Source organism: Vigna angularis, chromosome 1, assembly GCF_016808095.1.
Source record: "Vigna angularis cultivar LongXiaoDou No.4 chromosome 1, ASM1680809v1, whole genome shotgun sequence".
Lineage (NCBI taxonomy): Eukaryota > Viridiplantae > Streptophyta > Magnoliopsida > Fabales > Fabaceae > Vigna > Vigna angularis.
Genome location: NC_068970.1, coordinates 47,338,559 through 47,361,155, shown reverse-complemented (window position 1 = coordinate 47,361,155; position 22,597 = coordinate 47,338,559). Strand labels below are relative to the sequence as shown.

The following is a 22,597-nucleotide window of genomic DNA, read 5'->3' as shown; positions in this document are numbered from 1 at the left end:
GGGGAGGGACATTATCGTGACAGTGGTCGTGTTCGTCGTGGAGGTTTTAGCAATGGTGAAGTTGATGTTGATGGATGATGATGGCACGAGCGGATCGGAGATGAAGACGGAGGAAAACCATCCCTGAGAATCGCTGGTTTTCGAAGAGAGAGAAGTGGAGACGGTGGTGTCTTGGCTGACGGTGGTTCTGGTGGCGCGAGGTATCGCCGGTGAGGCCAAGGAACGTTCTGTTTGAGGCGACGGTGGCCGGCTATGGCAGAGGCGGTGGTGAGCTTGTGGTGTCGAGAAGGAAACCTTGGGTCTCTGGAGAAGGCGTGAGCTGGGGAGTGGGAATGAGGATGAACCTCCTGAACCCCTAGAAAATTCTAGGTTAGAAATTGACCATGTGGGCCGGGCCCAGAAATGAGCGTACGTCCGGGAGCCTTGGGCCTCTTTTGGAACGCTCGTTATATAGCGTTCGTTCACCATCTCCCAACACGAACGCTCGTTATGAAAACCAACGAGTGCTAGTTATCCAAACGAGCGAACGCTCGTTATCCTTAAGCCTTTTTGACCGTTCGCTCAACATTCTTACCAATGAGCGCTCGTTCGCCATCTCCCCACAGCGAACGCTCGTTACTTAGCGCTCGTTCGCCACTTCCACAGCGAACGCTCGTTACTTAGCGCTCGTTCGCCACTTCCACAGCGAACGCTCGTATTTTAGCGTCCGTTCACCATCTGCCCAATGAGCGCTCGTCATTCAGCTCACATTTCTAAGCGTCCGTCCGTTATGTTCCCCAATGGACGTTCGTCCTCTCCCCCAACGAACGTTCGTTGTTCTGAATCTCTTCCCAGCGTCCGTTCGGCATTTCCATTTCTTTTGTTTGTTCATTTTATTTTCTTTTATTTTTTTATTGTATTTTGTTTTATCTATTTTTTTTAGACATTTACTTATCCTAAAATATATATTTAATAATACAATATTGATAGTTTAAATAAAAAGAATTTACAAGAATATTTTGAAAAGGTTTAAGCACACGTGCGACCGCTCGCGTAGGCCTTGTGCTGAAAATCTTTTCCTTTTCTTTTATAAAAATTAAAAATCAAATAAAAATATTTTGAAAAGGTTTAAGCACACGTGCGACCGCTCGCGTAGGCCTTGTGCTGAAAATCTTTTCCTTTTCTTTTATAAAAAATTAAAAATCAAATAAAAATATTTTGAAAAGGTTTTAAGCACACGTGCGACCGCTCGCGTAGGCCTTGTGCTAAAAGAACCTTTTCCTTTTCTTTTACAAAAGTTAAAAATCAAATAAAAATATTTGAAAAGGTTTTAAGCACACGTGCGACCGCTCGCGTAGGCCTTGTGCTAGAAAACCTTTTCCTTCTTTATTAAAAGTACTAAAATATTCCCAGCTACAAGTAATCTATTAGCAAGAACTACGTAACCCTGATTTCTCATTTTGAATGAGAATACGTAGGAGCAAGGTCAATCCTTGTCGGGCCCAAAAAACTAAAAAATATATTTTGTTTATTTAGAATTTTATTTTAGGGACTAGTTAAACATTTTGAAAACCACATCATATTCGTGCATTTAGTTAAAGGTACTGCCTTCGGGCAGGCGTTGTAGGGTGCTAATACCTTCCCTACACGTAACCGACTCCCGAATCCAAAATCTGGTTTTCGTGGACCGTGTCTTATTATTTTATGGTTTTTCCGTAGTTTTCCAGAATAAACTATGGTGGCGACTCCAAATCTCTTTTCCAAACCCGTTTCTTTTTTGGATCGTCGTCCCGTCGCGATTCCGGTTGCGACAGATGGCGACTCCACTGGGGACTTTAGAGAGTCGAGCCATTTAATTAAATGCGCGAATTCGATGTGGTTTTGCTTATGTGTTTTTCTTTCTCTTTGCTCTATCTATGTTTGATATTTAGAATAACTGCAATAACTGTTGAATATTGAACCCTAGGGTAGACAATATGTTTATATCTGCCTGGGAATTTCTCTGGTTGTTTTGCAGGTGAGGGTTTGGGTGTGCATAATTTCCTCCCTTCACACACACACTTCTAGCATATCATGAGTGGGGCCCTACACCCGGGTCTGAGCGTAGCTTAGAATTAGAGGAGTTGTGTAGCGGTGTCACTCTAGGATGTACTTCCTGTTTGGCTATCGTGAGAACTCCAGCTAGAGTCTGTTCTCTTCATATGTGTTTCCACACCTAGTTGATTACTCGACTATTGTGGAGATGCTATGAAGGGGGCCATAGCTCTAGTGACCTTTGACCTTTAGGTTCAGGGAATCATCCTTGTGAGATTGCATATACTTGACCTTGAACTCCAAGCAGTGAACCTTTGGTAGGGCACGATGGGAGGAATATGTACTTCTGTAACCCTCACGCTGTTCATTTTTTTGTGACATTCCATTTTATACCATGCATGTGCTTTGTTTCGTCATGTTGTTTTATTATCATGCATCATATTCATACATCATTTAGTAACATGTTAATTTTAAAGGAAATCACAGGTACCTACTTGACTTCATACAAGATGGATGTTAACACAAGATCCGATGCTACACGGCACACCGATTCTTCCGATTTAAGAAAGAAGTATAGTCTAAGGACCCATGTTGGAAATTTGACCGGGCTGATAAACTTGGGCAAGAGGCTTAAAACTATGAAGAGGGAAACCTTTCAGAGAAGATATGGAAATTTGTTGAATTTAATGGAGGTTGAAGTACAAATACCCGCTATCACAGCCTTGGCACAATATTATGATTCTCCGCTTCGATGTTTCACATTTCAAGACTTTCAGTTGGCGCCAACCATAGAAGAGTTCGAGCATATCTTGGGTTTGCCACTGGAGGGCACCACTCCCTATCAACATTTAGAGCATCATGCCTCTATACCCACCATTGCTACCATTATGAAATTACATCCCAAGGAGCTTGAAGACAGGATGATGATGAGGAATCAATTGCATGGGTTATCACAAGGATATCTAGAGCAGTATTTACATCACCTGGCTGATAAAGAGGATTGGGAAACTTTCATGGATGTATTAGCCCTCACCATATATGGTATTGTCTTGTTTCCCAAAATAGAAGAATTCGTGGATTACACCGCGATAGACGTCTTCGTGGCGAGTAAAACCAGATCAGAGAATCCTGTAACAGCAGTCCTTGCGGATGTTTATGGGTCCTTAAGTTTTTGCCATGAGAGAAAGGGAAAGAAGATTCTTTGTTGCTTACCGGCGTTGTATATATGGATGACAGCGCGCGTGTTTAAGGAGATGGTCGATGTCAAGAGTCTATTGGAGACTTTGTCACACCAAGGGCTTAAAGGTAAAGGAGGAAACGATTGGGCCCGATTCCTTGCTGGTTTGAGCGAAAGAAGTATAAAATGACGCCTTCCTTGGCTCGGAAATAAACTGGCTATCCAGCATTGTGGTAGTTTTCCTAACGTGCCTCTCATAGGTGCCCGGTACTGTATAAATTACAACCCTCTTTTGGGGCAAAGACAATTTGAGCATCCCATGAAAGGGGCACCTTCATCAGATTACCTTGCTACCCTATTCATTTATTACGAAGACGGGCATTTCATCGAACTGTTAAGAAAGGTTAAAAGTGCCTGGGAAAATGTTGTTCGAGCAGAGAAGGACTTGAGGGATGGAGTAGCGGATAGCAGGGTTAGTTATCACACCTGGATTCTGGAGAGAGTGAAAGTAGTCAAGCTGCCTTTCAAGCCAATCAAGGATCAATCAGTTAGTGAAGGACCATCCCAAGCTCCAGAAAGTGAAGAGGTGCAACAATTAAAAGCTGAGATGGAGAAATTGAAAATGAGGAATGCTAGGTTGGAAAACGAATTACAAAGGGCGCGTAATGATCTTGTGGATATGAAAAATGATAATGAAGAAAAGTCGCGGGCTTATGAAAACCTTGTCAAAAGCCAGAAGGCTGAGAGGGATTACACATTTCGAGTGAAACAGGATCTAGCTGCCGCGAGTAAGGAATTATCCATGAGGGTAAATGAGAAGAAGGTGGCTTTAGAAGAGGGAAAGGAGTGGAAGCACCTCTACGAAGAAGCCAAAAGAGATAAGCGAGAAGCCCTGAAGAGATTAAGAGAAGCGCAGATTCAGATAGAAAAAGCGGGGCATGAGATGAAAGAGATGGCCATGTCGTTTGAGGCGGATATGAATCGGGAGCGTTGGAAGCTAACAGAAGCAGAGGAAGAGCATCGAACTCTGATAAAACAAATGGAGGAATATATCGAGGAACAGGAGGAGCGATGGAGGTCGATAGAATTTGAAGAAAGGCATCAGGCCTTGATAAAGCAAATGGAAGAGCACATCGCCGAACAAGAAATGGTTGTAAAGCACTGGAAGGAAAGATTCTCTCAGTTGGCTGCTTTGGCAAACGGGGAAATTGAAGACATCCCCAGGATGGTGTCGAATGCTGAAGCAAGCACTCATTTTTGTAACTCATCAGCGGAAATAGAATTGTTTATTAATCATTGTAAATGGTTGGTGCGAGAGATGAAATCTTTCATTGCTCGGGCGCGGGATTGATGTACATCAGAGTTATGTGTTTTGTTCCTTAGACGATGTAATGGATCAAATCTCTTGAAATGAAAGATAGGGGATGTTTGTTTGGTATCGGCTTGTGTTAATTTTCCATCAGTATTGTCATTGTTATCTTGTGATTTCCACTTATCACTAGCATGCATCATGTTTTCTTTTTGCATTTTTCATCCTTATCTAATTTAATTTAATAAAAAAATAATCACCAGTACAAGTGAAAAAACAACGGCAAGTTTTCCAAGACATCCGTACAGGACCAGAGCTAATTCGAAGGTCATGGAGAATTGGGAGCAGTCACATGAATCTATTAAGGCCGATGTCAGCCAGTTGAAGGATCAGATGGCCCAGATTTTGGCGGCTCTCGAAGCCCTGAAGACTACGGGAGGGGTGACCCCTGCGCAAGTTGAGGGAAGTGCTCAATATTACCCTCCGTTGTTCAATGCTGGGAGCCAATCTGTTTCATTCCCAATGTATGGATTGCCTCCAGGTTACACCCCACCTGTGGGAGAATACACAGAAGGGGAGCAGACTTCATTCTCTTTCCCTACCACTGCTAACGTACCGCCAATCAGTACTCAAGGACCTGTTGTAATGTCTGCACCTATGGTAAATGAAGGGATGTATGCAAGCATGACTGATGGAGTACGAGTAACCCCGGTGCCACCTGTGATTACCGGAGAAGGCTTTTCTACAAGGGCTGCGCCATATACTTTGTTTCAGGGGGTAACTAGTAATGTTGATGGGGCGAAGGATAAACTGGAGAGCCTAGAGGCAAGGTTGAGGGCTGTTGAGGGGTATGAAAGTTATGGATTTGGGGATGTTTCTAGATTGAGCTTGGTTCCTGGCGTCAAAATACCACATAAGTTTAAAGCGCCAGATTTTGAGAAGTATAAGGGAAATACATGCCCAAAGAGCCATCTAACCATGTTTTGTAGAAAGATGGCTGCATATGCTTATGATGAGCAGCTGCTCATCCATGTTTTTCAAGATAGTTTGGCTGGAGTGGCGTTAAACTGGTATACCCATTTAGAGCCGACTCGAATTCGTTGTTGGGCGGACTTGGCTGATGCTTTTGTGAAGCAGTATATATATAATACACATGTTGCGCCAGATCGTTTACAGCTGCAAAACATGTCAAAGAAAGACAACGAAACTTTTAAGGAGTATGCTCAACGGTGGAGGGAATTGGCTGCACAAGTTGAGCCACCTTTGTATGATAGAGAAATGGTGGCAATGTTTGTTAATACGCTCCAACCACCATTCTATGAACATATGGTGGGAAATGTATCTTCAAATTTTGCCGATATCATTGTGATAGGCGAGCGGATAGAGATCGGGTTGAAGAATGGGAAAATTGCATATGGCTCATCGGTGGTTGCACATTCCAAAAAACCCAACTTCAACTCAGGAAAAAGAAAGGAAGGAGATGTGCATGCAACATCTGCAACCCCGGTGTGCAGAGGTCAGGTTCCCACTCATAACTATCGACCATACTGGGGTCAACATCCACATGCAGCCAATGCGTCATTTGGTCATCAAATTAGGCCTCAACAACAACCAGGGTACTATCAACCACAATACATTCCGACGAATAATTGGAGGGGAGGGTCGAACGTAGGTTCCAATATGAATGTGGGCCCAAATACTTATCCAAGAAGGAACCAAGAAAGAAATTATGTTAATTTTACCCCAATTCCTACTACTTATACGGAATTATTACCTCATCTTATCAAACAAGGTCTGGTTGTCGTTTGTCCCCTGAAGCCTTTGCAGCCTCCATACCCAAGAGGTTATGATGCAGATGCAAAGTGTAGTTATCATGGAGGGGCCGCTGGTCATTCCACTGAGAGGTGTCTGGCTTTCAAGCATAAAGTGCAGACTCTAATTGATTCTGGGTGGCTAAAGTTCCAAGAGGATAAGCCTAATATTGAGGCCAATCCTTTATCTGGGCATGGAAGTGCTTCGACGAATGCTATCGAAGTGAAAGAGCATGAGCTGGTGAAGAATGTGAAAGAAGTCAGGAGCTCTAGGAGGTTTATTTTGGAGGCGTTGCTGAAAGTGGGTATCTTGAAGGGTGATTATAATGAGAGTATGGCATGCGCGCTCCACCCAGATGCTGAGCACTCTATTGAGGAGTGTGTTAGGTTTGAAGAAATTCTGCAAGACCTGTTAGATCGTGGCCTGATGCAGATATGCTACAAGAAGGAGGAGGGAAATGTATTTGCACAAACTGGTGATGAATCCGGCATGAGTTTACCAGAACCATTGGTGATTCGTTTCACTAAGACTACCTCTATCCCACCAACTCAAGGAAGGTCGTCTGTTGTTTTCCGTATACCAGCTCCTTTTCCTTACAAGAACGAAAAAGCCGTCCCATGGAGATATGGAACACATGTGTCAAGCGAAGCACAAAGCGTTGACCCTGTCGTCAAAAATATATCAGGGATAGGTGGAATAACTAAGAGTGGTCGAATTTTCACATCACCAGAGTTGGCTCAAGAAAGAGTCAATGATAAGGAAACAACGATGGCTGCGAAGGCAAAAGAATTCTTAAAGGGGAAGGGTGCACAGACAGAGGAGATCCCCGACAAGGAAGAGAGGAGAGAAGTTTCTGAAGAGGAGGCTTGTGAATTTTTAAAAATTCATACAACAAAGTGAATATAAGGTGGTGGAACAGTTAAACCGTATGCCCGCTCGTATATCCTTGTTAGACTTGCTCATGCATTCAGCATCACACAGAAAGTTGCTAATGAAGATACTCAGTGAGGCTCACGTAGAGCAAGGTATTTCGTTAAATAAATTCGAGGGTATTGTTGGCAATATTGTTGCTAATAATTATCTCACCTTTACGGATGAAGAGATACCAGCTGAGGGAAGAGGGCATAACAAGGCTCTTCACGTCTCTGTGAAATGCTTGGATCATGTTATAGCACGTGTTTTAGTGGACAATGGGTCCTCTTTGAATGTCATGCCGAAAGCAACCTTGGAAAAGCTACCTTGCGAGGGAATGCATATGAGGCCGAGTTCAATGATTGTAAGGGCGTTTGATGGTAGCAAACGAGAGGTGATGGGAGAGGTGGATTTACCAATGCAAGTTGGCCCTTGTGTCTTTCAAATAACGTTCCAGGTTATGGATATCCTGCCAGCTTATAGTTGTCTGTTGGGGCGCCCATGGATCCATTCGGCTGGGGTTGTGCCTTCTACACTACACCAGAAGTTGAAGTATGTGATGGGAGATAAGCTGGTGATAGTATCAGGAGAAGAAAATCTTCTTGTGAGTGGGCCATCATCCACACGCTACATCGAGGCGGCTGAAGAAGCTCTCGAAACAGCCTTCCAGTCGTTGGAGATTGTGGGAAATGCTTGTGTGGAACCGTTTCCAGTAAATCCTCGTCTATCATGTGCTTCTATTATGATGGCCAAGATTATGATAAAAGGGGGCTATGTATATGGGGAAGGTTTGGGCAAATATCGGCAAGGGCGAGCATTCCCTATAGAAATCGTTGAAAACAAGAACAGATATGGCTTGGGATACAAACCTACCAAGGAAGGCAGGAAAAGGATGATTGAAGAAAGAAAAGAACGCAGTTTGGCCCGTGCAGAAAGACGAGGGCCCAAAGAGAGCAAAATTCACATTGTTGACATCAAGGAAAGCTTCCGCAGTGCAGGGTGGATCAACACTGGCCAGATAGCAGCTCTGGAGGATGAAGAAAGGACTCAAAGTTTGAGCTTTGTGTGGGCTTGCTCCCCTGATACTCATCTCAACAATTGGGAAACACTGGATTTACCTGTGATGCTTAATGTGAACAAAATGTAATAGTTTTAATTAAGCTTATAGTTTCGATTGGGGCTTTAGAACTGAGATTTTGCGGATTGATTCTTTTTTACTTTTCACTCAGCGTGATAATAAAGATGCATTTCATCATCATTTGGCATTTTTCTTTGTTTATCTTATTTATTTATACTTTTTCATAAATTTAAATGATGCAGATGTGACAATGATTGTTTTGAAAATAACGATATCAATGTTCCTAATTTTGAGCACCCTATCAATAATACGGAAGATGATTTCGAAGATGATGTGGAACCCTCTCCAGAATTGTTGAGATTAGTGGAACAAGAATCTAAGGAGATTAAACCCCATCAGGAGGAAATTGAAATACTCAACTTGGGAGAGAAGGATGAGATAAAGGAGGTGAAAATCGGTACTAGTATGAAAACGGAAGTGAGGGAAAGATTGCGTGTACTGTTGAAGGAATTCAAAGATGTGTTCGCGTGGTCTTACAATGACATGCCGGGTCTAGATACCGATATTGTGCAGCATAGGCTCCCACTCAAGCCGGAATGCCCTCCAGTCAAGCAAAAACTGAGAAGAATGAAGCCGGAAATGTCCTTAAAAATTAAAGAAGAGGTCCAAAAGCAATTTGACGCAGGATTTTTGGCTGTGGCAAGATACCCACAATGGGTAGCGAATGTTGTACCAGTGCCTAAGAAGGATGGGAAGGTTCGAATGTGTGTTGACTATCGTGATTTAAATCGTGCAAGTCCGAAAGATAATTTCCCGTTACCACACATCGATACTCTGGTTGATAATACGGCCAAATTTTCGTTATTTTCGTTCATGGACGGATTCTCGGGGTATAATCAAATTAAAATGACACCGGAAGATATGGAAAAAACGACCTTTATCACGTTATGGGTAACATTCTGTTATAAGGTGATGTCTTTTGGACTCAAGAATGCTGGGGCAACATACCAAAGGGCAATGGTGACACTCTTTCATGATATGATGCATAAGGAAATTGAAGTTTATGTGGATGACATGATTGCAAAGTCGGAGTCAGAAGAGGAGCATATTTTCAATCTAAGGAAATTATTTGAGAGACTGAGAAAATACAAACTCAGGTTAAATCCCACCAAATGCACGTTTGGAGTAAAGTCTGGAAAATTGTTGGGCTTTATTGTCAGCCAAAGAGGGGTAGAAGTTGATCCTGACAAAGTAAGAGCGATAACGGAAATGCCTGCGCCCAGAACAGAAAAAGAGGTTCGAGGTTTTCTGGGAAGGCTGAACTACATTGCTAGGTTCATCTCCCAATTAACTGCTACTTGTGAACCAATGTTCAAGTTGCTACGAAAAAATCAGGCTGTAGTCTGGAATGAAGATTGTCAAGTTGCTTTCGAAAAGATCAAACAATACCTGCAGGACCCTCCTGTATTGCGTCCACCTATGCCAGGAAGACCGCTCATTTTGTATTTGACCGTACTGGATAATTCAATGGGTTGTGTATTGGGTCAGCATGATGAAGACGGGAAAAGAGAGCATGCCATATATTACTTGAGCAAGAGGTTCACAGATTGCGAACAACGATATTCGTCGTTAGAGCGAACTTGTTGTGCACTGGCGTGGGCTGCTCATCGTTTAAGGCAATACATGTTGAGTCACTCTACTTGGTTGATATCTAAAATGGATCCTATCAAGTACATATTCGAAAAGCCCGCTCTCACTGGAAGGATAGCTCGATGGCAGATGCTATTATCAGAGTACGACATTGTATATGTTACTCAGAAATCTATCAAGGGTAGCTCTTTAGCAGAATTTTTAGCCCATCAACCCATTAGTGATTATCAGCCGATGCAACCTGAGTTTCCTGATGAAGATATCATGGTTTTATTTGCTGAGAGCAGAGATGACAAAAATGAAAAAGCCTGGACGGTATTATTCGATGGGGCATCGAATGTAATGGGGCATGGAATAGGGGCAGTGCTTATCTCTCCTAAGAATCAATACATTCCAATGACGGCAAGGTTGTGTTTTAATTGCACAAATAATATCGCAGAATACGAAGCCTGTGCTATGGGTATTCGAGCAGCAATAGAGTCTAAAGCAAAAATTCTGGATGTATACGGAGATTCAACTTTGGTTATCCATCAATTGAAAGGAGAATGGGAGACTAGGGATGCTAAATTAATTCCATACCAAGCTTACATCAGGGGATTATTTGAGTATTTCGATTCCATCACGTTTAATCATATACCGCGAGAAGATAATCAATTAGCAGACGCGTTGGCTACTTTGTCATCGATGTTTGAAGTTGATCAAGATGCAGAATTGCCAATGATTGAAATGAAGAGTCATGCGGGGCCAGTGTATTGTCATTTCATCGAGGAGGAAGTAGATGGTAAACCTTGGTACTTTGATATCAAGCATTATCTTAAGACTCGAGAATATCCAGAGAAGGCATCCGAAAACGATAAAAGGGCGTTAAGGAGGTTGGTTGCCAGTTTCATTTTGAGTGGGGATATTCTATATAAGAGGAATCATGACATGGTTCTCCTCAGATGCGTAGATGCAAAAGAAGCCGAGCTGATACTAAAAGAAGTACACGAGGGTACATTTGGCACGCACATGAATGGGCACTCAATGGCCAGGAAGATACTGAGAGCGGGGTATTTTTGGTTGACTATGGAAAATGATTGTTGTACACATGTGAGAAAGTGTGAGAAATGCCAGGTATACGCAAGTAATATTAATATGCCACCCACGACCTTGAACGTGTTGTCTGCACCATGGCCCTTTTCGATGTGGGGAATAGATGTCATCGGAGCTATAGAGCCAAAGGCGTCAAATGGACACCGTTTCATATTAGTCGCAATCGATTACTTCACCAAATGGGTTGAAGCCGCTTCTTACGCTAATGTGACTAGAAAGGTGGTGACCAAGTTCATAAAAAGGGAGTTGATTTGCAGATACGGGCTCCCTAACAAGATCATCACTGATAATGCTACTAACTTGAATAACCAGATGATGACAGAGTTATGTGAGGAGTTCAAAATTCATCATCTTAATTCTTCTCCTTATCGTCCAAAGATGAATGGGGCAGTAGAGGCTGCTAACAAAAATATCAAGAAGATTGTGCAGAAGATGGTGGTCACATATAAAGACTAGCATGAAATGCTTCCTTTTACTTTACATGGTTACCGCACTTCGGTACGAACATCGACTGGGGCAACGCCTTTCTCGCTTGTATATGGAATGGAAGCAGTACTTCCGTTTGAAGTAGAAATTCTGTCCTTACGAGTTTTAATGGAAACTCAATTAGAAGAGGCTGAGTGGGTTCAAGCTCGTTTCGACCAGCTCAATCTCATCGATGAAAAAAGATTAACAGCAGTATGCCATGGACAATTGTACCAAAGAAGAATGAAGAAGGCATTTGATAAAAAGGTACACACAAGAGAATTTCATGAAGGTGAGCTGGTGTTGAAGAAGATTCTACCTATACAAAAGGATCATAGAGGCAAATGGACTCCAAATTATGAAGGGCCATTTGTAGTGAAAAAAGCATTTTCTGGTGGGGCACTAATTCTCACGAGAATGGACGGAGAGGAGTTACCATTGCCAGTTAATTCTGATGCAGTAAAAAAGTTTTACGCATGATGATTCCGTGATAGTGGTTGCTATTAAGGGGATGTTGATATTATCGTTAAAGATTATTGTACTCTGTGTTTTTTTTTTAATAAAGGAAGTTTGCGTAGTTCATTCATATTTTGGTTGTTTGCATTCCATCTGAAATATTGCATGTCACGCTGAGCTGTTAAGTAATCAAGGAAAAATGAAAATGAAAATAAGTAAACGCATGTCGATAAAAGCATCACAGGTATATCAGGTTGGTGAGCTCGGTCCTGGAGGATGTCGAAAAAAGGAAAACGAAAAAAAAGAAGGTCACATGTTGAGTTTGTTGTTAATAAAGTTGTCAAGGACATAGTATTTTCACACACAAAAAAAAAAAAAAAAAAAAAAAAAAGAGGGTTTTGAAAAAATACCGTTGGAGAGCCCTTTCTTGATTCAAGGTTTTGGGTGTAACCGGTGTTCTTTTCTTGATAAAGCGTCTGCATTCACATTACTTGAACCCTATTTTTTTCCGTTTCCCACAAGACGAAGGATTTCGCCATATGCCTAATATTGGGGCAGTTTTCATCATGTTACATATCACCGATAATCCGTTGATTAGAGAGATGAGATAAAATAAAAAAAAAAATAATAATAAAAAAAAAGAAAGAAGAAGAAGGAGAAAACAAAGGAAACAAAACAAAGGAAAAATGAAGTTGATGTGTCAAGTACTACATAGTTTAGTTTCAGGGTTAAACTCAAGAGAAAGTCAGACAAACAAGATTCGGAGTGACGTGTGGCCGTTTTTCGTTACCCAATCGTCAAAAGCAGTTCAACCAATTGCACCCCTTTTGAGCCAAAATGCATAATTGTTTTCATCACCCTAGACAAGAATCATTAGCAGGTCGACGTCAATTTAAAAGGGTACATCATAAGCATCCAAAGAAAAAGAAAAAAATGAATGAAAAGGAAAGTATCATAAAAGATCACAACAGGGGCAACGAAAAGAATGATCCGAAGGGAAAGAAAAAAAAAAACAACAATAAATATGCCTGAAGTTCAAATCCCTAAAGACAGTTGACTGGGCACCTTGCAAATGATTCTTGTCTAAAGACTTTAAGCGTCAAACACTTATTTGGGCCTGTGTTATCCTTTCTTTCAAAACCCTTTGACCTTTAGCCACGGTACAAGCCGATAAAAGTCCACGCTGACTGAAGACTGTTGGTCCTAATCTTTCTCACGAATTTAACTTTGAAACAGAATAATGTGGTGAATGACACAATTCAGTGGAATTTTCAAAAAAAAAAAAAAAAAAAAAAAAAAAAAGAGAGGTCTCCCTGTCAATCGACGATCATCCAATTTGGGGGATCCTTCATACCCAAATCTTTTCGCTTTTCCATTGTGCAAAATTGGGGCAGTATGGGAGCACAACACGTTAATAGCACTTTCCCCCAAATGAGGAACACACATACGTTAATTTTTGCTCACAGAAAATCATTATTCATTTGTTTTTCATAACCATCCTCCCACATCATACAGGGTTCAAGTTAATTTGGATTGCAAAAAGCGATAAAAAGAATTTTAACTCGGGGTTACACTTTCTTCCAGCTCATTAAAGGGTTCTATACCTATCAACGTTGTTTTTAAGGAATGCGTTTTGAACATACATTGTGTTTGATGACAATATTAACAATGGATTCCAAGCATGGAATTTTCAAAAAAAAAAAAAAAAAAAAAATGAATGAAAAAATGAAGGTCTCATGTGTCTATGCATCCATGCATCATCATGACATAACATCATCTCAGAGGAAGCGAGGAAAATTGTTTGCAAAATCTTCATGTTTTACTCGGCATTTATCAACTTTTCAAAGCTGCAAGTCAGGTTTTAGTTTTTTGTTATCGGCCCTCTGCGAGGCAATGGTCAAATCCAGGTTTTAATTTTCTGTTATCAACCCTCTGCATGGCAATGGTCGGGTTTAAATTTCTGTTCTGTGAGTTTGGCCCTCTGCGAGGCAATGGTCAAATCCAGGTTTTAATTTTCTGTTATCGACCCTCTGCATGGCAATGGTCGGGTTTAAATTTCTGTTCTGTGAGTTTGGCCCTCTGCGAGGCAATGGTCAAATCCAGGTTGTAGTTTTTTGTTATCGGCCCTTTGCATGGCAATGGTCGGATTTAAATTTCTGTTCTGTGAGTTTGGCCCTCTGCGAGGCAATGGTCAAATCCAGGTTTTAGTTTTTTTGTTATTACTTGACATTGGTCATTTGGCATCGTGATTTGAATTGTTTTGTTCGTTTTCTTTCATGATTGAAACCCGGACAAAATTAGTGTCTTTATCTTTACTTAGCTTTACTTAAATAATACGAAAAGATTAATTTTTCATATTATTTAGTAATATCTAAGTAAAGAGGGGCAGCTGTCAACACCCAACTTTGTCCGGGTTGAAAAAATGTGTTTTTATTATTTTTCTTTTATTTTATCTTTTTATTTTATTTTTTTATGTATCTAGATATTTGCTTTTAATTCAATTTCTATTTTATTTCTTATTTTCAATTTGTTTTAATAAAGTTAATTAAATAAAATAGTTAAAAAAAATTGAAAAATAAAATTTAAATTAAAAATAATTAAAAATAAAATTGAAAAAAATAATAAAATAAAAATAAAATAAAATAAAAAAACAAACAAACAAAAAACGTGGAAAAAGGGTACGTAGGAGGCGTGTCTCAACAGGGGGGACCAGGTGGTTAGAATAGGATAATTCCAAGATTTTGGGGAGAGAATTTGGTGGGATCAGAGAGAGAAAAAAGGGAGAAAGAGCACGCAGGGAACCATCATCTGGAATCATCATCCAGAGTCAGCATTGGCACCGGCACCGGCGAGAAGAGATCACCAGCTACACAGCTAGCAGTAGCAGCAGCCATCACAGCAGGTAGGTCTTTTGTTCACCTGTACATTCAGATTCATCATATATGCTTACTGCATAAGCTCCATTCACCCTTATCTCGTCAGCCCATGCACCATTATCAGAATCATCTATCCCCTTCACGCTCAAATGCACACAACACACTCATCTCTTCCAATACCAAATTAACGAGGTTCAACCAACATTAAACCCATCAGTAAACATTAAAAATTATGGGAGGAAGAGAGTAGCTGATTGTTTCGTGGTTGGCGGTTTGGAAGTAGTAGTTTGCTGTGTGGTGGTGGCAGTGGCGTCGCTAAGGTCGTCCTGGTAGGTGATGGTGACCGTGTGGGTGGCCGAGGAGGTGGACGAGTATAGGCACGGGGAGGGACATTATCGTGACAGTGGTCGTGTTCGTCGTGGAGGTTTTAGCAATGGTGAAGTTGATGTTGATGGATGATGATGGCACGAGCGGATCGGAGATGAAGACGGAGGAAAACCATCCCTGAGAATCGCTGGTTTTCGAAGAGAGAGAAGTGGAGACGGTGGTGTCTTGGCTGACGGTGGTTCTGGTGGCGCGAGGTATCGCCGGTGAGGCCAAGGAACGTTCTGTTTGAGGCGACGGTGGCCGGCTATGGCAGAGGCGGTGGTGAGCTTGTGGTGTCGAGAAGGAAACCTTGGGTCTCTGGAGAAGGCGTGAGCTGGGGAGTGGGAATGAGGATGAACCTCCTGAACCCCTAGAAAATTCTAGGTTAGAAATTGACCATGTGGGCCGGGCCCAGAAATGAGCGTACGTCCGGGAGCCTTGGGCCTCTTTTGGAACGCTCGTTATATAGCGTTCGTTCACCATCTCCCAACACGAACGCTCGTTATGAAAACCAACGAGTGCTAGTTATCCAAACGAGCGAACGCTCGTTATCCTTAAGCCTTTTTGACCGTTCGCTCAACATTCTTACCAATGAGCGCTCGTTCGCCGTCTCCCCACAGCGACCGCTCGTTACTTAGCGCTCGTTCGCCACTTCCACAGCGAACGCTCGTTACTTAGCGCTCGTTCGCCACTTCCACAGCGAACGCTCGTATTTTAGCGTCCGTTCACCATCTGCCCAATGAGCGCTCGTCATTCAGCTCACATTTCTAAGCGTCCGTCCGTTATGTTCCCCAATGGACGTTCGTCCTCTCCCCCAACGAACGTTCGTTGTTCTGAATCTCTTCCCAGCGTCCGTTCGGCATTTCCATTTCTTTTGTTTGTTCATTTTATTTTCTTTTATTTTTTTATTGTATTTTGTTTTATCTATTTTTTTTAGACATTTACTTATCCTAAAATATATATTTAATAATACAATATTGATAGTTTAAATAAAAAGAATTTACAAGAATATTTTGAAAAGGTTTAAGCACACGTGCGACCGCTCGCGTAGGCCTTGTGCTGAAAATCTTTTCCTTTTCTTTTATAAAAATTAAAAATCAAATAAAAATATTTTGAAAAGGTTTAAGCACACGTGCGACCGCTCGCGTAGGCCTTGTGCTGAAAATCTTTTCCTTTTCTTTTATAAAAAATTAAAAATCAAATAAAAATATTTTGAAAAGGTTTTAAGCACACGTGCGACCGCTCGCGTAGGCCTTGTGCTAAAAAAACCTTTTCCTTTTCTTTTACAAAAGTTAAAAATCAAATAAAAATATTTGAAAAGGTTTTAAGCACACGTGCGACCGCTCGCGTAGGCCTTGTGCTAGAAAACCTTTTCCTTCTTTATTAAAAGTACTAAAATATTCCCAGCTACAAGTAATCTATTAGCAAGAACTACGTAACCCTGATTTCTCATTTTGAATGAGAATACGTAGGAGCAAGGTCAATCCTTGTCGGGCCCAAAAAACTAAAAAATATATTTTGTTTATTTAGAATTTTATTTTAGGGACTAGTTAAACATTTTGAAAACCACATCATATTCGTGCATTTAGTTAAAGGTACTGCCTTCGGGCAGGCGTTGTAGGGTGCTAATACCTTCCCTACACGTAACCGACTCCCGAATCCAAAATCTGGTTTTCGTGGACCGTGTCTTATTATTTTATGGTTTTTCCGTAGTTTTCCAGAATAAACTATGGTGGCGACTCCAAATCTCTTTTCCAAACCCGTTTCTTTTTTGGATCGTCGTCCCGTCGCGATTCCGGTTGCGACAGATGTGATGGTCGTCAAACTTCGTTCGAGAAAAGTTTGAGTAGAGAAGAGGGTATCGCGCGCTAAGATAAAGTAAATGAATTTTCAATCTCCCACTCAAATTTTTGTTGAATTCACTAACCTTTTGACGTCTAACGCTAAGGCATTCGACGTTTTATATCCTTTTTCATCAAATTATAATTATAAACGACGTTTAATAATTGAATTTATTTATAAAATTGCCACCGGTCATTTTTAACGTTGGCTATTGAGTGGTTAGACGTTGAACGCGTGACGTTATACGCTGTGTTTGCACTAGTGACATCAAGAATTTTGTTGTGGTTATATGCCAATATAATGCATGCACCATGCCATGAGGATAATACACTCATTAAAGAAATTTCTTTTCTTTATTTAACATGTAACATGTCGTCTAGCACACTAACACGCCGAGTCTTATAGAATGTAAAAAGACAAAGACTAAAACACATCATAATGATAAAAGTGACGACTAATAAATTTAGGGTAGAGTGTGTGTCCTCTTGTTCGTAAATTCAACACCGATGGTGGCAGAGAACTTGTTCTGGTCGTAAATCCAACACCTATGTCCGATGGTGGCACAAAGGGCGTTCTGATAGCACTGGCACGGGACGGTTGCACATATGCAAAAAGAGACAAAGAGGCAAAACAATAAAACCTAATTTAAATCTAAGGATAAAAATGTAATTTCAATTTTTTAGCGGGTAACAGGTACTGATAACAGTTGAAAAACTGTTATTTTCATGCTTAAATTTGATACTAAAAGCAATCTTTAACACTTAGAAACTAGCTTGAAATCATGCTTTTGGTTATATTTTTAGAAATAAGAGAGCTGGACAGGTTTATGCTTGATTTTAGTGTTTTATGCAGGTTTTAAGGTAAATTTGGTGAAAGAAGTGAAGAAGGATAGGAATGGAATCAGAAAAGACATTAAAAAGTGCAAAAGGAGCAGCCGCAACCACCGCTCAGGGGCAGTTTACCGCTGAGCGGCACTTAGAAACCCACGTTGGCTCCGCTGAGGGGTGAAAAGGCCGCTGAGGGGAAGAAACGAACTCGCGCACTTACCGCTGAGCGGTACTTTACCGCTGAGCGGTACTATTTTAGGCTTGGGCCTAATTTTCTGTAATTTTACGAATAGTATATAAGCTTTAGGGTTTCCTGAGGTTTGTATCTTTGGCTGGGACGAAGCAAACACTCTCTTTTTCACCCCTTTGAAGGAAGATCTTGGATGCTCAGGCTACCTCTCTACCTTTCTAGGGTTTTATCTTTCATTCTCTCATTATTGTTCATCTAGATTCACCATTAATATGGTGAACTAAACCTTGTATTGTTGTTGGGGCATCAATGTAATCTTGTGAAACTCTCATATATGGAATTTGTGTTAAAAAATCTTATTTGAGATACATGCTTTCTTTCATTAATTGTTAGGGTTTTTCCTCTTTGCTCAAAGCATGCATTGTTTAACTCATTCGATGTCATGATTATTGATTTTGTCGATATGGGAACGTACGGGGAAGTCTAGATCCGGGGAATTTCTTCCAATAGCATATTGGTTGCCTTTAAGCTCCTGCACTTTAGAACTAATTACTAGGAATGCTAGGAATTGTATGAACTCGTAATTAAGGATAGGCCTTCTTGACAAGGTAATTTAGAGAGTGGCATTAACATTGATGAAAAGATTGATGAATTCCTAAAGTATATGAGAGTGGATAAGATGAAATTGATAACCCCAACAACATACTCATCTATATAATTCATCCCGTGTTTGTTTTACTCTTTTTGTCATTGATCACATTCATGCATACATGTTTAATTACTGTCTTTTGCATCAAAAACCTACAATCAATCGTTCACAAGTCTTAAATAATCAACAAATCAAATAACTAACTAGGCCGTGAGTCCTTTGGGAGAACGATACTTGGTCTTACCGAGTTTATTACTTGATACGATTCGGTCACACTTGCCGATTGTTAAACGAGTTTGTGGCACCGTTTTCGGTGTTCATAAATTTGTCATCAAGTTTTTGGCGCCGTTGCCGGGGACTCGTGGTTTAACTAGTTTATTTGTTTGATTATTGATTATCTTTGACTTGAATTTTGAAATTTGAATTTCTGTTTTTATTTTTTCTGTTTTTATTTTCAGTTTTTATTTTATTTTATTTTATTTTTCAGTTTTTATTTTATTTCATTTTATTTTTCAGTTTTTATTTTATCTTCTTATCTTTGATCTTATTTCTTCTATATCTTTTTGTGCTAACCAATTCTTTTAGGGATTTGTTTTCTTGTGTATGTAGGAAGCAATCCGAACTAGGAGCAAGAAAACTGCAGAACCTCTTGTTGAAGGTTTAGACGAGAGTAGACGGAGGAGAAGAATCCGTACATCTAGAGAACTCTTTCCTTCTCCGGAAACTCTGTTACAACCATCACCACAAAGTTCTGACCATAGCATTGAGGAGATAGAGAATAATAATAACAGACGAACTCTTGCTGACTATACTAATGTAGCTGGACCTCAGCATTTCAACAGCATAACAAGACCAAGAGTCAATGCGGCTAATATGGAGGTGAAACCAGCATTAATCCAATTGGTTAAGAGTAACCAGTTTAACGGGCTGTCTCATGAAAGCCCATATGAGCACCTCACTACATTTAACGAGATTTGCAACACAGTCAAGATAAATGGGGTGTTGGACGAAGCGATCAAACTTAGCTTGTTTCCATTCTCACTAGGAGGCAACGCTAAGATTTGGTTGAACTCATTTTCAGAGGGAAGCTTTACAGAGTGGGAAGAGGTGGTAACAAAGTTCCTAAACAAATACTTTCCACAATCAAAAGTAAATAAAGGAAAGCAAGAGATTACATCTTTCAGGCAAGGTATGGAGGAATCACTAGGACATGCATGGGACAGATATAAAAGCTTACTGAGAAAAACTCTCACACATGGTTTTGACGAAGGGAAAGTAGTCTTGGCTTTCCTTACAGGTCTTGGTTCCCAAACCAAGATGATGCTTGACACCACAACTGGAGGAAACATCAAATGGAAAACTCCAGAGGAAGCTACAGAAATCATTGATAATATGGCTACTAGTGATAATGATCTGAATAGTGAAAGAGGAGCTCCTAGTCAACAAAAAGGAGTTCTACAGCTGCAAACCCATGATGCCTTGCTAGCACAAAATAAGATACTAACTCAACAACTTGAAGCTCTTACGAAAACACTTGCACAATTGCCGAAAGAGTTACAGAATGTTGCACAGGTTCAATCACAGTTGTGTGAATTGTGTGGAGGTGACCATATAAATGGTCAGTGTGCCTTTCCAGCAGAAGCTTTGGAAGATGTAAACTTCATGGCCAATCAGTTTCCGTACCGTCAAGGGAACTTCAATCAAGGGTGGAAACCACACCCAAGCATTGGTCAAGGACAGAGTGGGCAGGCTGGACAAACTGGGCAATTCAACAAGCAACAGCAACAACCAACTTTATGGCAACAGATTTCTGCACTTAATGAAAGGTCCATAAGGATGGAAGAAACTCTTAATCAATTTATACAGAAAACTGAATCTTCTCAAAAGAGTACTGATGCTGCTATTAAGAATTTGGAGATTCAAATGGGTCAGATTACCAAGCAAGTGGAAGAAAGGCCTAATAGAAATTTTGGGGCTAATACTGAGGTTCACCCCAGGGAAGAATGTAGAGTGGTGGAGAGTACAATTGATGAAATAGTTGAGTTAGATAAAGAGAAGGAGAAAGGAGAGGAAGAAAAAGAAAAGAGAGAAAAGAGAGAAAAAGAAAAAGAAGAGAGAAAAGAGAAGAGAGAGAGAAAAGAGATAAAGAGTAATGATATGTTTCCTTTTCCAATAAATCATGAGAAACAATTTGATTTTAAAGAATTATTCAGTATGGTGGATAATGATGCACCTTGGAAGGAGATACTACAGCAAATTGCAGTTTATACTAAACCTAAGGAAGAAATCTCTACAAAGACAAGACGTAGAGATGAAGATACAAAGAAGTATATAACTGTCAAAAAGGAGTCATTCCCTCCAAAAGCCGAGGATCCAGGAGGATTTTCCATTCCATGCACAATAGGGAAGAAAAGAGTCAGAAAAGCTTTACTTGATTTAGGATCAAGTGTCAACTTGATACCTTATTCTTTACTTGAACAAATTGGTGATGTGGATGTGAAACCTAAAAAGGATAACTTAGTAATGGCAGATGGATCTTCGAAGACACCTTATGGAATAGTAGAGGACATTATAGTTTGTGTAGGCAAACTATAGTTCTTGGCAAACTTTGTGGTGATGGAGATGGAGACCGAAAAGATACCCATCATTCTCGGAAGACCGTTTATGAAAACGGCCAAAGCTATCATTGATGTGAACGAAGATATAGTTGCATTCCAAGAATGAGAAGAAAGGGTTGTTGTTGATGTTTTCAAAGAGGAGAGACAGATGCAGGAGGAAGAAGCTAGTCATAAAGCGGCATTTCAAGATGTACTCATGACTAGTCCCAAAGATGAAAAGCTCAAAGTTAAAGGTAAACATTGTTTGTTGTTTCAGGTACATGAAAAAGAGAAGATTGGTAGAGGAAGAAAAGTTCATGATGATGGGATGAAAGAACAACTCGAACTTGGTACACATGTGAGATTCAAAAACAAGTTGTGGGTTGCGAATGGCTATAAAGAAAAGGGGATGATAGAGATAGAGTCTCCATATTCTAGAAGAGTTAAAACAGTACACCGGAAGCAGTTGAGGAGTTGGTGGGGTACGGATATTAATCTTGAAGAAGGAACTTGAACTTTATTAGGTCAAGCTAATGACGTTAAAAGAGCGCTTGCTGGGAGGCAACCCAGTGATTTAAGAACTTTTAATTTTTGATTTGGTGATGTAATTTTGAACTTTTGGATAGTTTATTTTTTGTTTTAGTTATAAGTTTGTTACAGGGTTTACATCTACTGATGGATGTTAGGCGGAAGAGTATCTACTGAAGGATACTATGTTTGTATACACCTATTGATGGGTGTTGGTAAGGAAAATTTGCACCTACTAAAGGGTGCTAGAGCATTTTGGGTCAGGCTCGTGACGTTAAACAAGCGCTACCTGGGAGGCAACCCAGTTGATTGATTTTTCTGTATAATGTTTTGTTTTGATCCTGCTTTAGTTGCATAATAGGGTTGTGCATGAGTGATCTGAGAATTTTATTGCAGGGAGCCAGTGAGGGGTATGTTTAGGACGCATCTAGGTCAAGCTAAGAAGAAGAACACTTCCCGTAAGTGTCGCTGAGCGGTAAACTGCCGCTGAGCGGTAGTGTCGTAGAAGGGGCTTGGGTTGCCCCTTAGCGGGACCCGAACCCATTAGGGGTATTTTTATACTCTAAATTGTGCCTTGGCTTCTCTTTTAGATTCTTCTCTGCATACACACTCCTGCATACTTTTCCAAAGTTATCTACAACTTTTCCCTCACCCTTTTTGAGAAAATTTCTTTTCCACTCACTTTCTTACTTGTTGTTCATTTAAGTTTGGGGTTGGGAGAGAGCATAATTGATGGGGCTGAGTTTTTCAAAGCACTA

General features: G+C 40.6%; 1 pseudogene; it reads left to right on the top strand.

The window, feature by feature from the left end:
• The first annotated feature begins 4,829 nt into the window (after positions 1-4,829).
• LOC128195172 (uncharacterized) lies at positions 4,830-11,499 on the top strand (annotated as a pseudogene).
• The last annotated feature ends 11,098 nt before the right edge of the window (positions 11,500-22,597 follow it).